This window comes from Sturnira hondurensis, unplaced genomic scaffold (genome assembly GCF_014824575.4).
Source record: "Sturnira hondurensis isolate 20B ecotype Veracruz unplaced genomic scaffold, ASM1482457v3 Scaffold0006829, whole genome shotgun sequence".
NCBI lineage: Eukaryota > Metazoa > Chordata > Mammalia > Chiroptera > Phyllostomidae > Sturnira > Sturnira hondurensis.
The window spans coordinates 1996368-2009228 of NW_028079460.1; the positions used below are offsets into that span (position 1 = coordinate 1996368).

General features: G+C 44.9%; 1 pseudogene; it reads right to left on the reverse strand.

Annotated features, from left to right (window-relative positions):
• Positions 1–731: 731 nt before the first annotated feature.
• Positions 732–2588, reverse strand: LOC118990229 (keratin, type I cytoskeletal 18-like; annotated as a pseudogene).
• Positions 2589–12861: the final 10273 nt, after the last annotated feature.

The window sequence follows — 12861 nt, forward strand, 5'->3', positions numbered from 1 at the left end:
ATGGAATAGCACTGTCCACTTGCCATATACTATGAGCTATAGATGTAAATTTTAATTTTGTTCTTTTATTGTATTTTTCCATTACCATTTATCTCCCTATAACTTTTCCACCTCCACCCACCCCCTCCCCATATGTAATTTTAAATATTGTAGTAGCCACATTGAAAATGTAAGAAGAAGCAGCTAGAATTAATTTTAAGAATGAGATTTGCCCTAACTAAGTGGGTCAGTTGGTTGGAGTGTCATTCCATGCACCAAAAGGTTGTGGGACTGATATTCAGTAAGGGCACATACTTAGGTTGTCAGTGCAATCCTTGGTCAGGTTGCATATGGGAGGTAGCCAGTCAATGTTTCTCTCTCTACCCCTTCCTCTCTCTCTAAAATCAGTAAACATATCAGGTGATGATATTTTTAAAAAGAACAAGACTTAACATAATATATACAAAAATATTTTAATATGTAATCAATATAAAATTGCTAAATGAGATATTTTATATTCTTTTTTCTTACTAAGTTTTTGAAATTCTGTATGCCCTTTACACATATAACTCCTGTGAATTTGGACACTAAATTTTTAATAGAGTGAAATGGGGTCCTACCAAAACAATAAAGTTTATTTCATCAAAAATATTTTATACTATATGTACTATTCAATTTCTTTTTAAAAAATCTTTCAATGAACTTTTTATTGGTTTTCTGTCCTGCCATGGGGTGCCGTGCTTCTGCTGCCTTTAACGCCTCAAAACTTTAGTGTCATTGACCTCAGACACCACTTTGCCATCCCCAGTCCTGTGGGTTGTGGTCCTTTGGATGGTGTGGGGGTGACTTTCCTTGCAAGTCCCCCCGAGTGCCACAGATGAGAGTAAATATGACTGAGACATGATGTGATCTGCTTGGGGAGGAGAAGTGAGCAGTGGCCAGTTTCTTCAAGGTGAAAAAGGCTTTGAGCCCCCACCTCCAGGACTTTTATTGGGTTCTCATATACAGGAATACATGGTGGCAAGGATCAAACAGTAGGTAATATTTCAAAGAAATCTGAGGGCTTCGGAGTCTGTCAGGAACAGAGTTTTAGGGTTTTCTGCTCAACCCTTAACATATGAATGAAAGCACTCTTAGCAGAGCAGATTTCACAGGTTTATCAGGAAGTCTTTGTGATACCAGATTGTTCCCCAGGAGACGCTCTAGCAAGGCAAGGAGCTGCACCTCTCCCCAACAGGTATTCAGGCTTAAGGGGATTAGAGCCAGGAAGCACTTCTCCCAGAGAATGTGGGGACTTGGGCTATGTCAGGGCTATGTCAAAGCAGGGGGGGCAAGAGTCCATTGCTCTTTGTTGCAACCCCACCCCAAGTCCTTCCATGAAGGTCTCCCAAGTGATCAAGTCTGGCTTAGGTTGCCCCCCGCTGTGAGGGGTCTTAGCTGTCATTGACTTCTGACCAAGCTTTGGGGGCAGGGAGAGGAAACTGAGGCAGCATTTGCTACCAGAGACAAGCTTTGTCTCCTGCAGCTTGCATTCCAAAGGTCGTCCCTCACCCTTAGCCACAAGGGGTCGAGATACAATTCCTAGAACCAGGCAAAGCGGTCTACAACAGGATGGTGTGTAAGGAGTGCTCTTGTCCAGGGCATCAACAAGATCGAAGTCCTCCCCTTCCTCCAATAGGCTGTGGTAGGTGGCAATCTCAGCCTCCAGCTTGACCTTGTTGTTCAGCATGGCCTCATACTCCTGGGCCTGGTGCCACCCCTCTGTCCGGGTCTGGGCCAGCTCTGACCCCAGGTGCAGCAGGATCCCACAGAGTTGTTCCATCTGCCTGGAATAGTGCATCTCTAACTCCCTCAGGCTTTTCTCCAAACTGGCCTTCAGATTCCTCATTGAGTCCAGGTCAGTCTCCAATGACTAGACTGTATGTCTCAGCTCCGTGAGTGTCGTCTCAGCAACAGTCTGCACTCTGCGAGGTGACCACTGTGGTGCTCTCTTCAATCTGATACATCCAGTACTGCCTAGCTCCTCTCAGTTCTTCTGATCCAGCTCATTGTACTGGGCCCAGACTCCTGTCATGATTTTGCTGAGGTCCTGAGATTTGGGGGCATCTAACTCCACAGTAAACCCAGAATTTGGCAATCTGATTTGTAGACCATTTACTTCCTCCTCGTGGTTCTTCACGAAGAGCAGTTCCTCCTTGAGAGCCTTAATCTGTCTCCAGCTGCAGCCGAGTGATATTGGTGTCATCAATGACCTTTCAGAGCCCATTGATGTCATTCTCCACAGACTGGTGCATGGCCAGCTCTGTCTCGTACTTGATGCTGAAGTCATCAGCAGCAAGATAGGCATTGTCAATTTGCAGAATGATGCAGGCATTGTCCACAGAATTTGCAAAGATCTGAGCCCTCGGGTCCTTGATTGTCTTGAAATGCTCCCAGTCTCTGACCTGGGGTCCCTTCTTTAAGTGTTCCCAGATTTTGATATCTAGTCTCCAATTATCAGCCTCCAGTCTTCTCACCCTCTCCAAGTAGGAGGGCAGGTGGTCATTCAGGCATTGCATAGTCTCCTTCTCACTCTGGGTGCCCCCTATGCCCACCAGACCCCTGGCCATTCCTGCAGCCAAGCCCCCAGATCCCCAGCTGCCCCACATACTGGTGGAGCAAGGACACTGAGATCCGGGAGCTGGAGCCTCCAGCACCTGCATAGATGCTTGCTGTGCTGCTGGCTGGCTGGCTGGACCTCGTAGCTGGGCAACTACATGGAGCCCAGGGTCCAGTAGCTTGTGGAGAAGCTAGAGCATGTACTGAATCTCATGTTGTTCAGGGAGGAAGGTGAGAAAGCCGAGACTTAGGCTGAAGCTACAGTGAGTGCCAGGTCTGCCAACTTTTCACTTTCAATTAATTAATAATTCATGTTCTCAGTTGCATTAGGCACATTTCACTTGCTTGATAACCACATGTCAGTAGTGGCTACTCTACTGGAACATCAGCTTTAACTGGGGCTAACCATAGTAACATCATGGGATCTTTTCTTAATTAATCGTGGGGAGAATAACAAAATGAAAACATATTCTCCAAAAAAAAGTACCCATCCCCAGAGATGGATCTTGGGAGACAAATCTTACCTATTTCTCATGGTTCCTTACCAAGACTCTTGTTGTAATGTTAAAGTTATAAGTGGTGCATGCTGATATTAAACTCTAGGCAAGCAAATTCCTTCTAGAGTAGCTATTTATCTGAAGAAATATGAGATCCAGGATTCTGGAGCCTGCTGAAGTCTCACTCATGCTAACCTGAGCCCTGACATCCACACAGTTCCCTGCATTGAGGTCTCTGGGTTTGCCTCTGTCAGAGGTGCGGGACTGTGCTGAGAAACTACACAGCCATCTGTCTTCTGGACACTGGGCTCCTGTCTGGTGGACCCTGGAGTGACACACTAAGGACTTCATAACATAGCAGAGGGATTAAGAGGTGGACTTCAGAGCCAGTCTGACCTGAGTTTGAATTTTGGCTCTATGCTACCTGCTGGATGACCTGCCCACATTCGGGAATCATTTTAAGTCTCAGGTTCCTTACCTGTAGGACAGGGATGATAATATATGCCTAACAGGGTTCTCTTGCAGATTAGATAAACTGATGTGCGTTTCCTTTTGCCAGATTGGGGAAGTTCTCCTTCATTATTTTATCAAATAGGTTTTTATTTCTTGCTGCTCTTCCTCTTGTCCTCTGGCACCCCTATGATTCGGATTTTGGAATGTTTAAAGTCGTCCTGGAGGTTCCTAAGTCTCTTCACATTTTTTTTGAATTCTTGTTTCTTCATTCTGTTCTGGTCGGCTGTTTATTTCTTCCTTCTGGTCCAAACTATTGATTTGGGTTCCAGTTTCCTTCCCTTCACTGTTGGTTCCTTCAACATTTTTCTTTATTTCACTTTTCATAGCCCTCAATTTTTCCTCTATTTTGTGACCATACTCAACCAATTCTGTGAGCATCCTGAATTAGCACTATTTTGAACTGTGCTTCTGATAGGTTGGCTATTCTTTGTCCCTTAGTTGTATTTTTTTCTGGTGCTTTGATCTGTTCTTTCCTTGGGTCATTTTTTTGTTTTGTTTTGTTTAGTAAGGGGTGGAGCCTTAGGTATTCATCAGGGCGGGGCAACCCACGTGGCTGTGTTGTGGCACTGTATGGGGGGGAGGGGTCTGAGAGGGAACAATGCTGCCTGTTCAGCTCTCTGCTGATTTTCAGTCACTTCTGTCACTACCCACAAGCAAACTGGGCCCTTTTGGTGCTGATTCCTGGGTGGGTGGGTTTGTGTATGTTCTAGGACCCTGTGGGTCTCTCCAACAAACTCTCCTATAAAGCTGGGAGTTAATCCTGCCCCCTCAACACCACAGGTTTTTTCAGTCAAAGGTTTTGAGGCTTTATTTTCCCGCACTGGAACCCTGGGTTGCATGGTCGGTCTTGCTCTCAGTTGTTCCTCTCAGTTTATCTGCACACAAATGTGGGACTGCCCACTCTGCCAGCCACTACCTTGCCCACCCCTGTCCTCCAGCTGCCTGCTTGCCATGAGTCCTCTCCGCCCAGCTGCCCATCTCCACCCCTCCTACCGGTCTGGGTGAGTGTTTCTTCTTTAACTCCTTGGTTGTTGGATTTCCATACAGTTTGATTTATCTGGTTGTTTTTTATTTTCAAATTTGTTGTCTTTCTTTTGGTTGTGCAAGGAGGCATGGTGTATCTACCTACACCTGCATCTTGCCCCGAAGTCAGAGTTTTTTTGTTACTGCTTTGATTTCATTAGTTGTAATAGGTCTATCCAAGTTTTCTGAATCTTCCTGATTCAGTTTTGGAAAATTGTATGTTTCTAGAAATTTATGCATTTTGCCTAGGTTGTCCAGTTGGTTGACATATAGTTGTTCATAGTCTTTTCTTACAATCCTTTGTGTTTTTGCAGTGTCACTTGTTTTCTCTCCTCTTTCATTTCTGATTTCATTTATTTGGGTCCACTCTCTTTTAATCTTGCTGAGTCTGGTTAAAGTTAAAGGTTTGTTTATCTTGTTTATCTTTTCAATGAACCAGTTCTTGGTTTCATTAATCTTTTGTATTGATTTATTAGTTTCTATGTTATTTATTTCCACTCTAGTTTTATTATTTCCTTCCTTCTACTTACTCTGGGCTTTGTTTGCTGTTCTTTTCTAGTTCGTTTATGTGTAGGATTAGATTGTTTATTGAGATTTTCTTCCTCCTTGAGTTAGGCCTGTAATACTATGAACTTCCCTCTAAGAACTGCTTTTGCTGTGTTCCATAGAGTTTGGATTATTGTGTGCTCATTTTTATTTGTTTCCAGGTAACTTTTGATTCTTCCCTGATATCATTGTTAGCCCATTCATTGTTTAATAATATGTTATTTAGCCTGCATATGTTTGTATGTCTGTCAGGGTTTTTTATTGTAATTAATTTATGGATTATACTACTGTGGTCAGAGAAGATTGATATGATTTCAGTCTTCTTGAATTTATTGACTTATTTTGTGTCCTAATATATAGTCCATTTTTGAGAATGTACCATGTGCACTTGGTGCACACATTCTGCTGCTGTAGGATGAAATGTATGTAAATATCAATTAAATCCATTTGATCCAGTGTGTCATTTAAAGTAGCTGTTGCCTTTTTCTTTTCTTTTTTCTTTTGGTCTGGAAGATCTATTTATTGATGTCAGTGGGGTGTTAAAACCCCCACTGTGACTGTAGTCTTGTCAATCTCTCCCTTAATGTCCACCAAGTTTTTCTTTATATATTTAGGTGCTTCAAATATGGGTGTTTACAAGTGTTATATCCTCTTGTTGGGTTCCCTTTATTATTATGTACTGTCCTTCTTTGTGTCTTACTATATAGCCTTTGTTTTAAAGTCTATATCATCAGATACAAGTATTGCTACCCTAGCATTTTTTCAGTTCCATTTGCATGAAATATCCTTTCCATCCCTTTACTTTTAGTCTGAGTGTATCTTTTGTTCTGAGTTGGGTCTTTTGTAGACAACATATATATGGCTCTTGGTTTCTTGTTCATTCAGCTACCCTATGTCTTTTGATTGGAGCATGTAAGCCACTTACATTTAAAGTGATTATTGATAGGTATGTCTTTATTTTCTATTTATTTTTTAACTTTGTTCTTTTGTTGTTTCCCTTCCTCCTTCTCTTCCTCCTCCTCCTCCTTCTTCCAGGCTCTCTAACATTTCTTGTAATATTGGTATAGTGGTACAGACTCCTTGCTTTTTCTTGTCTGGGAAGCTCTTTTTTTTCACCTTCAATTTTAAATGATAGCCTTGCTAGGTGAAGTGGTCTTGCTTGTATGTCCTTGTTTTCCATCATTTTGAATATTTCATGCCAATGTCTTCTGGCCTGAAATGTTTCTTTTGAGAAATTAGATGACAGTCTTACGGAAGTTCCTTTGTAGGTAAATAACTGTCTTCTTCTTGTGGCTTTTAATATTTTCTCCTTGTGTTTAACCTTTGCCATTTTAATTATGATGTGTCCTGGTGTGTGCTTTTTGGGGTTCATCTTGTTTGGGGACTCTGCTTTCTGAACTTGTGTGCTATTTTCTTTCACCAGGTTAGAAAAGTTGCAGTCCTTATTTATTCAAATAGGTTCTAGATCTCTTGCTCACTCTCTTTCTCCTGTTCTTTCATTGGGGGCACATTTTTTTGTCTCCCCATTTTGGCTGCCTCTTTGTGTTTGTTTCTATATATTAGGTAAATCTGCTATGACTCCCAGTCTTGGTAGGGTGGCCTTTTAAAAATAGTTTCTTTTAATCCTCACCTGAGAATATGTTTTTATTGGTTTTAGGGAGAGAGGAAGGAAGAAAGAGGTGGGGGAGAGAGAGAGAGAGTGCAACATTGTTGGGAGAAAGAAACATTGATTGGTCTCCTCCTGTTATGTGCCCTGACTGAGGATTGAATCTGCATCCTAGGTATGTGCTCTAACTGAAGATCAAACCTGCAACCTTTTGGTGTGGGGGACAATGGAACTGAGCTGTCTAGCCAGGACTTTAGGGTGGCCTTATGTAGTAGGTGTCCTGTGAGACCCCTTGGCACAGTCTCCTTGATTCTGGGTGCTTCAGGAATGAGCTTTGTGTTAGTTATGTTATAATTGTTATAACATACCTTCTGTTATAATTGAATCTTGATTATTACTGGCCTGTTTGTGTGTGGGGTTGACTTTCAGGCTGGCTGATTGTGGGTATCAGTTCTGTCCACAGTGTATGAGCTGCTGTGCAGGTGTTGACCACACAGAGCAGAATTTGCCTCAGTGGGATCTGGTATATACTGAGATCTCCCTTTGGACCTTGTGCTGCTCATGAAGCTAATTGGATCCTGCTCTGATGTTGCCTGAAGCTAGCCACTGGGCATGGTGGTTCTGGGGCCTCTTGGGAGGGCCTCATGTGCAGACCAATGTCAGATACTGCCTGTGACTGGCCCTGGGCAACCTCTTTGGAGCTACAAAGCAATCACAGTTTGTGGCTGCCTCTGCTGGGCCTGAGTATGTATGAGAAGAATCAAACTGTACATGAAGGCTGGCTTTTACCAGCACTGGGCAGAGGGACAGGTCATCAGAAGTCCCAAGGGACCCCGGGATCTACCTCCACTTGCTTCCATATGCAACTGCCTGTTAGGCTCAGTCACTGAAACAGCCTCTGGCAGTACTTGAGTTGCATGAGATAGTTTCTAAGTAAGTCACAAGGTAGAGGCAAGTTCACCAGATCGATACAAGTTCAAACTCAGTGCCAGTGCTGGGTCTGAGATCACTCAGCAAACGTCCCAGGGTATACCAAGTCTAGCTGCCACCTGCTGGGTACCTGTAGAACTTTGTGGTGGGGTCAGGTGTCATGGACTCATCAGGATGAGGCCAGCAGAGTTTATCAGGCCCAAATGAGCAAAGATTTGGCTGTGTGAGAGGAGGGTTCTGTACTGGTTGAGCATGTGAGGAAAAAATTCTCCCATCCTAGAGCTACACAACTCAGTCTGTCCCAAAGTTTGTCAGGAGCCTGATCTCAGTGGGGTGGGGCCGCTGGGAATCAGGAGAGGGGAAGGTGCCAGTAAGGCATGGAGCAAGGTGGAGGTATGGCCCCCGCTCCAGAGCAACACCACTCACTCTGTCACCGATTCTGCCCAAACCTCAGTAGGGCAGAGCCACCAAGAGTCTAGAAGGTCAGACTACCAGGAGCCTTGAGGTTAGAGCTAGTGGATCTCCTATGAGGGCAAGGCACCAATTAGGCTCATGGGAAAGTGGGGGAAATGGCCCCCAACCTAAGGCCACATAACTCAGTCACCGACACCCCCTGAGTTTGCCCAGATCTCTACACCCCAGTCCAGGAAGCTGACTCCTTAGCAGGGCTTGAGCTCTGCAGAGTGAGGTAACAGGGAGTCCTGAGGGTAGGGCTATTGCGTTCCCCCAGGCCAATGCCATAAGGAGGGAGTGCTCCACCTAGGGACAATAGCTTTTGCAGTACAGGAAAGTGATTCAGTATAGGGGGTCCTGGCTGTCATCCCCTCAACTCTCTTCGCAGAGCCACAAAACCCAGACTCTGTTGTAGACCTCTCTGCCTGGTTCTAGGAACTGTAACTCTACCCCCTGTGGCTAAGCAGGAGTCAGTGACCTCTGGAATTTGAGCCACAGCAGATAAAGCTTGTCTCTGGTAGCAAATGCTTCCCCAGTTTCCTCCCTGCCCCCAAAGCCTGGTCAGAAGTCCTTGATGAGTAAAACCCCTCGGAGGAGGGGCAATCTAGGCCAGACATGATCACTTGGGAGGCCATCATGGAAGGACTCGGGGAGGCTTCGACAAAGAGGGAGCAATGGACTCTCGCCCCCCGGCTTTGACATAGCCCAAGTCCCCATGTTCTCTGGGAGAAGTGCTTCCTGGCTCTAATCCCCTTAAGCCTGAATACCTGTTGGGGAGGGGTGCAGCTTCTTGCCTTGCTAGAGTGTGTCCTGGGGGGAAATCTGGTATCACAAAGACTTCCTGATAAACTTGTGAAAATCTGTTCTGCTAAGAGTGCTTTCATTCATATGTTAAGGATTTGAGCAGGAAACTCTAAAACTCTCTTCCTGACAGACTCTGACTCTGACTAAGCCCTCAGATTTCTTTGAAATGTTACCTACTGTTTGATCCTTGCCGCCTGTATTACTGTGTATTACAACCCAATAAAAGCCCTTGGAGGAAGGGGCTCAAGGCCTTTTTCCCCTGAAAAACTGGCCACTGCTCAAGGCCTTTTTCCTCTGGGAAGCTAGCCACCTCTCCTCCCCAAGCAGATCACATCATGTCTCAGTCATGTTTACTCTCATCTGTAGCACACGGGGGGACTTGAGAGGAAAGTCACCCCCACAACTCTCCTCACACAGCTCTAATCCACTTCACCATCCCTCTGCTGGAGCCTAGAGCAAGTGGCTGAAAATGAGATTTTGTGTGTTGGCCTTTTAAGAAGGCACCTGTGTCTCTAGCAGACCCCTGTCTATCCCTGGTAGACAGAGTCCCTGCTGAGTTTCACAGCCAGATGTTTTGTGGGTGCCTCTTCCTGGCTCTAGTGTTCTGGGCTGGAAAGCCTGGTGTGGTATTGAAACCCCAGCCATCAGAGGAAACCTTTGCAGTTGAGATATCCCTCTAGGATCTCAGCTGCACCTGTGTGAGTGGAGCTAGTCCTTTCCACCTTGCTACACTTCCTACCGGTCTCAATCTGGCTTTTTCTGTAAATCCTTGGTGATAAAACTTCTTTTCAGCTAGTCTTCAGTTAGTTATTCAGGTTGATTGCTCTGTATTTTAGCTGTAATCCCAGTTTGGTCCTGGAAGGCGAATGTAGCTGCCACTTCCTCTGCCGCCATCTTAGATCTTTAATAACTTCAATTCATTCTTTTTGAATGGCTGGAAAGGTGAACCAAGTGGGACCCTGTTTCCTTCCCCAGACACATCATGCCATATTTCGGGGGGTTCAGCAAGCTTCTCATCACTGTTCCAACCCAATTTATTCCATCACCCTACCTTGTCCCCTGAGGGTTGGGGTAGATCAGAAGGCACAATTAGCCTCAGGGTTCTGCTGGACCCCGAGGCTCTGCTGGGAATTACTGAGCACATCCAGTAGGCTGGTGGAACACTGGCACTCGGCCATCTTGGAGCCTCAGAGAAGCATCTGTTTCTTACCAACTTGTCCCTCTCCTCAGTGACTGCTAGAGGTTACAGGTCTGTATCCCCATAAATTTGTATGTTGAGATCCTAACCCCCAATATGATGGTCTTAGGAGGTGGGGCCTCTGGGATGTGGTTGTTATTACCTGTAGAGTCTTCATGAATGGGATTAGTGGTCTTATGGAAGAGACCTCCAGAGCTCCCTAGTCCTTCTACCATGAGAGGATGCAGGGAGAAGATGACCAACTATGTACCAGACATCAAATCTACCAGTGCCTTATATTGGATTCCCCAGCCTACAGAGCAGTGAGAAATAAATTTTGTTATTTGCACTTGAAACTAATATTACTAATATGAGATTATATACCATCTATACTTAAATATGAATAAAAAATGCTTAAAAATTTAAACATTTAAAAATGTTTTTTGTTTAAGCCACCCATTCTATGCAATTTTTTGGTACAGTAGCCTGAACAGACTAAGACAGGATCTGAGTCACCCTTTCAGATTCCTCAGGTTGAAGCCTATATACAATCCTGGGCAGTGGAGGAAACTGCCTGTAACAGGTTATCAGCCTGAATCACCAACTGGGCTGTGTGACCTCAGATGAGGGAGCCCCTTCCTGGGCCCTGGTGTGCTTATCTGTAAATCAGTGTATTGGGCTACACCTCTCCAAGCTCTCAAGTTGCTACCATGAGTCTCCAGTCATGGGGAACCACTGGGGAAATGCCTTCAGTGAGAGCTGAGGACAAAGCCCAGGTGACCATAGTCTACTTTATCTCCTTGGCCTTCCTCTTTGATTTTTATCAACAACCTGAGCTTGAGATTTAGCAAAATATTCCCAGGAAAGTACTTGAGGGGCCAAATAAATCTTTCTCATATTCCCACTTGCTTTTAGCTTTGGGGTCCCTTAGCTCCATTGCCCTGGCCATGTTCTGCCTTGCTCTAGAATAAAAGGTCAGTGCATAGGCCTGTGAGAGTAAGCCCTCATTACTCCCTAGGAACAGACCTTCATTCTCCCCACTTGACTGAAAAAGCCACATCCTCAGTGGGGTCCTGAATGTCTTCTCCAGCTGAGTCACCAATATGTGAATTTTGTTCTCTTTAGGAAGAAATCAACTGTTCACACTAATGAGCCCGGTGAAAAGATGGTGCTCCTTTAATATGGAGTTCTCGGTGATGAAGGTGCCATTGTCCTTTTACTTTGACTCTGGTCCCAGCCTTAATACTAACCAGTACTACGTGGTGTACGCACGTGCACAGATTCCCTAGGCTGAGCCACTTGTTTTCATTTGATTGGGACTTACACAGTTCCAGCACTGAAAGTTTGGTGTCTAGGAATCACCTCATCCACAGGCAAAAGGGATAGTTGCTTCTTCCATCAGACCTTTATCTTAAAAAAGTAGGTCTTTGATTTGGTTGATTGAGAGGCGAGCAGGAACAGACAATCTACAACTGATCTGAAGACCTTCTGATCCCTCCACCAGGTCAAGAAGTTTGGCGTGCATTTCTTCTGCTATTCAGTCTGGAAGCAATAGGGATTACAAATTCCTTTTACAGCTTTTGTGTGTGTGTGTGTGTGTGTGTGTGTGGTGGTTGCCCTTTTTAGTATTCCTAGAATATTTATTCTTGCTCACACTCACACTCACAGCCGGAGGTTGGCAGGCCACTCTGTGCTAGTTGTGTTGGGTGGAAGCTGCATCAGAGTGTGCTCTGTGGACAGCATGAGCGTCATGCTTATGTGTGTGTGCATATGTGTGTGCGTGTGTGTGTACATGTGTGTGTTAGGAAGGAAAGTTCCGAGAATCTCAGGGGGCCTGTCCATAATGGACCAATGTCATACTTTTCTAGGACATTGTATTGCTGGGGACATTAGACTCCAGCCTTGGCTTTCCAGACTTTTGGGAAGATTTTGCTGCCAAATCTGAATGTTGAGTCAGAGAAGATGTGCAAGCTGGAATGGAGAGTCGAGTTTTGCTCCTTTAGTGTTCACCACAGGATGTCCCAATACCTGGCATCTGGGGTCAGGTTGCCTCCTGTCACCCACACAGAAGCTCAGCTCTCTTCCTTCTCTGTGCATAGTAAGCACCACAGCCTCCCCCTCAGGGGCTTCACAGGAGCTGAGTGATTCCAGCTCCCAGAACAGGGTCCTGATATTGTGCCCTGCCAGGGCTGCACATTGCTCCAGGGCATTCTCAGATGTGATTTCCTGTGGAACCACTTGTAGAATGCAACCTGAATGACGTTGTCTGGGGATGTGTAAGGAGAGAGGCCCTGCTACACCCCTGCCACTTTATTTGTATCAAAATTAAAAATTAAAAATTAATTTGATCAGCTCTAATTTAGTGCTTCCTTCACACATTTTACACCCTTCTTCCCTTAGATCCTCTCCAACCTGTCTTATCATCCATCAACTTTATTCTTCTCTCAGACCCACACCTTATGACTAAACACACAAATAATTTTTTCCTAGCAGCCATTTAAAAACAAAGATGATTAATTCTCATGCTGGGAAGTCTGTGATGGCATGATTGATCTATTTCACAATAACATCCAAGAAGATGATGCACTGGCTAAGTCAGGTCTGTTGAAGATGATGAAGGAGAAATTCCTAAGATCCTTTCAGGTGTTGTGAGCAGAGGTCTTGCTGAGTCTGAGAGGTGGCAGGTGGGAAAGAACCCAGGGATCTTGGTGTGGCTGAGGACCCAGTTCAAGTGA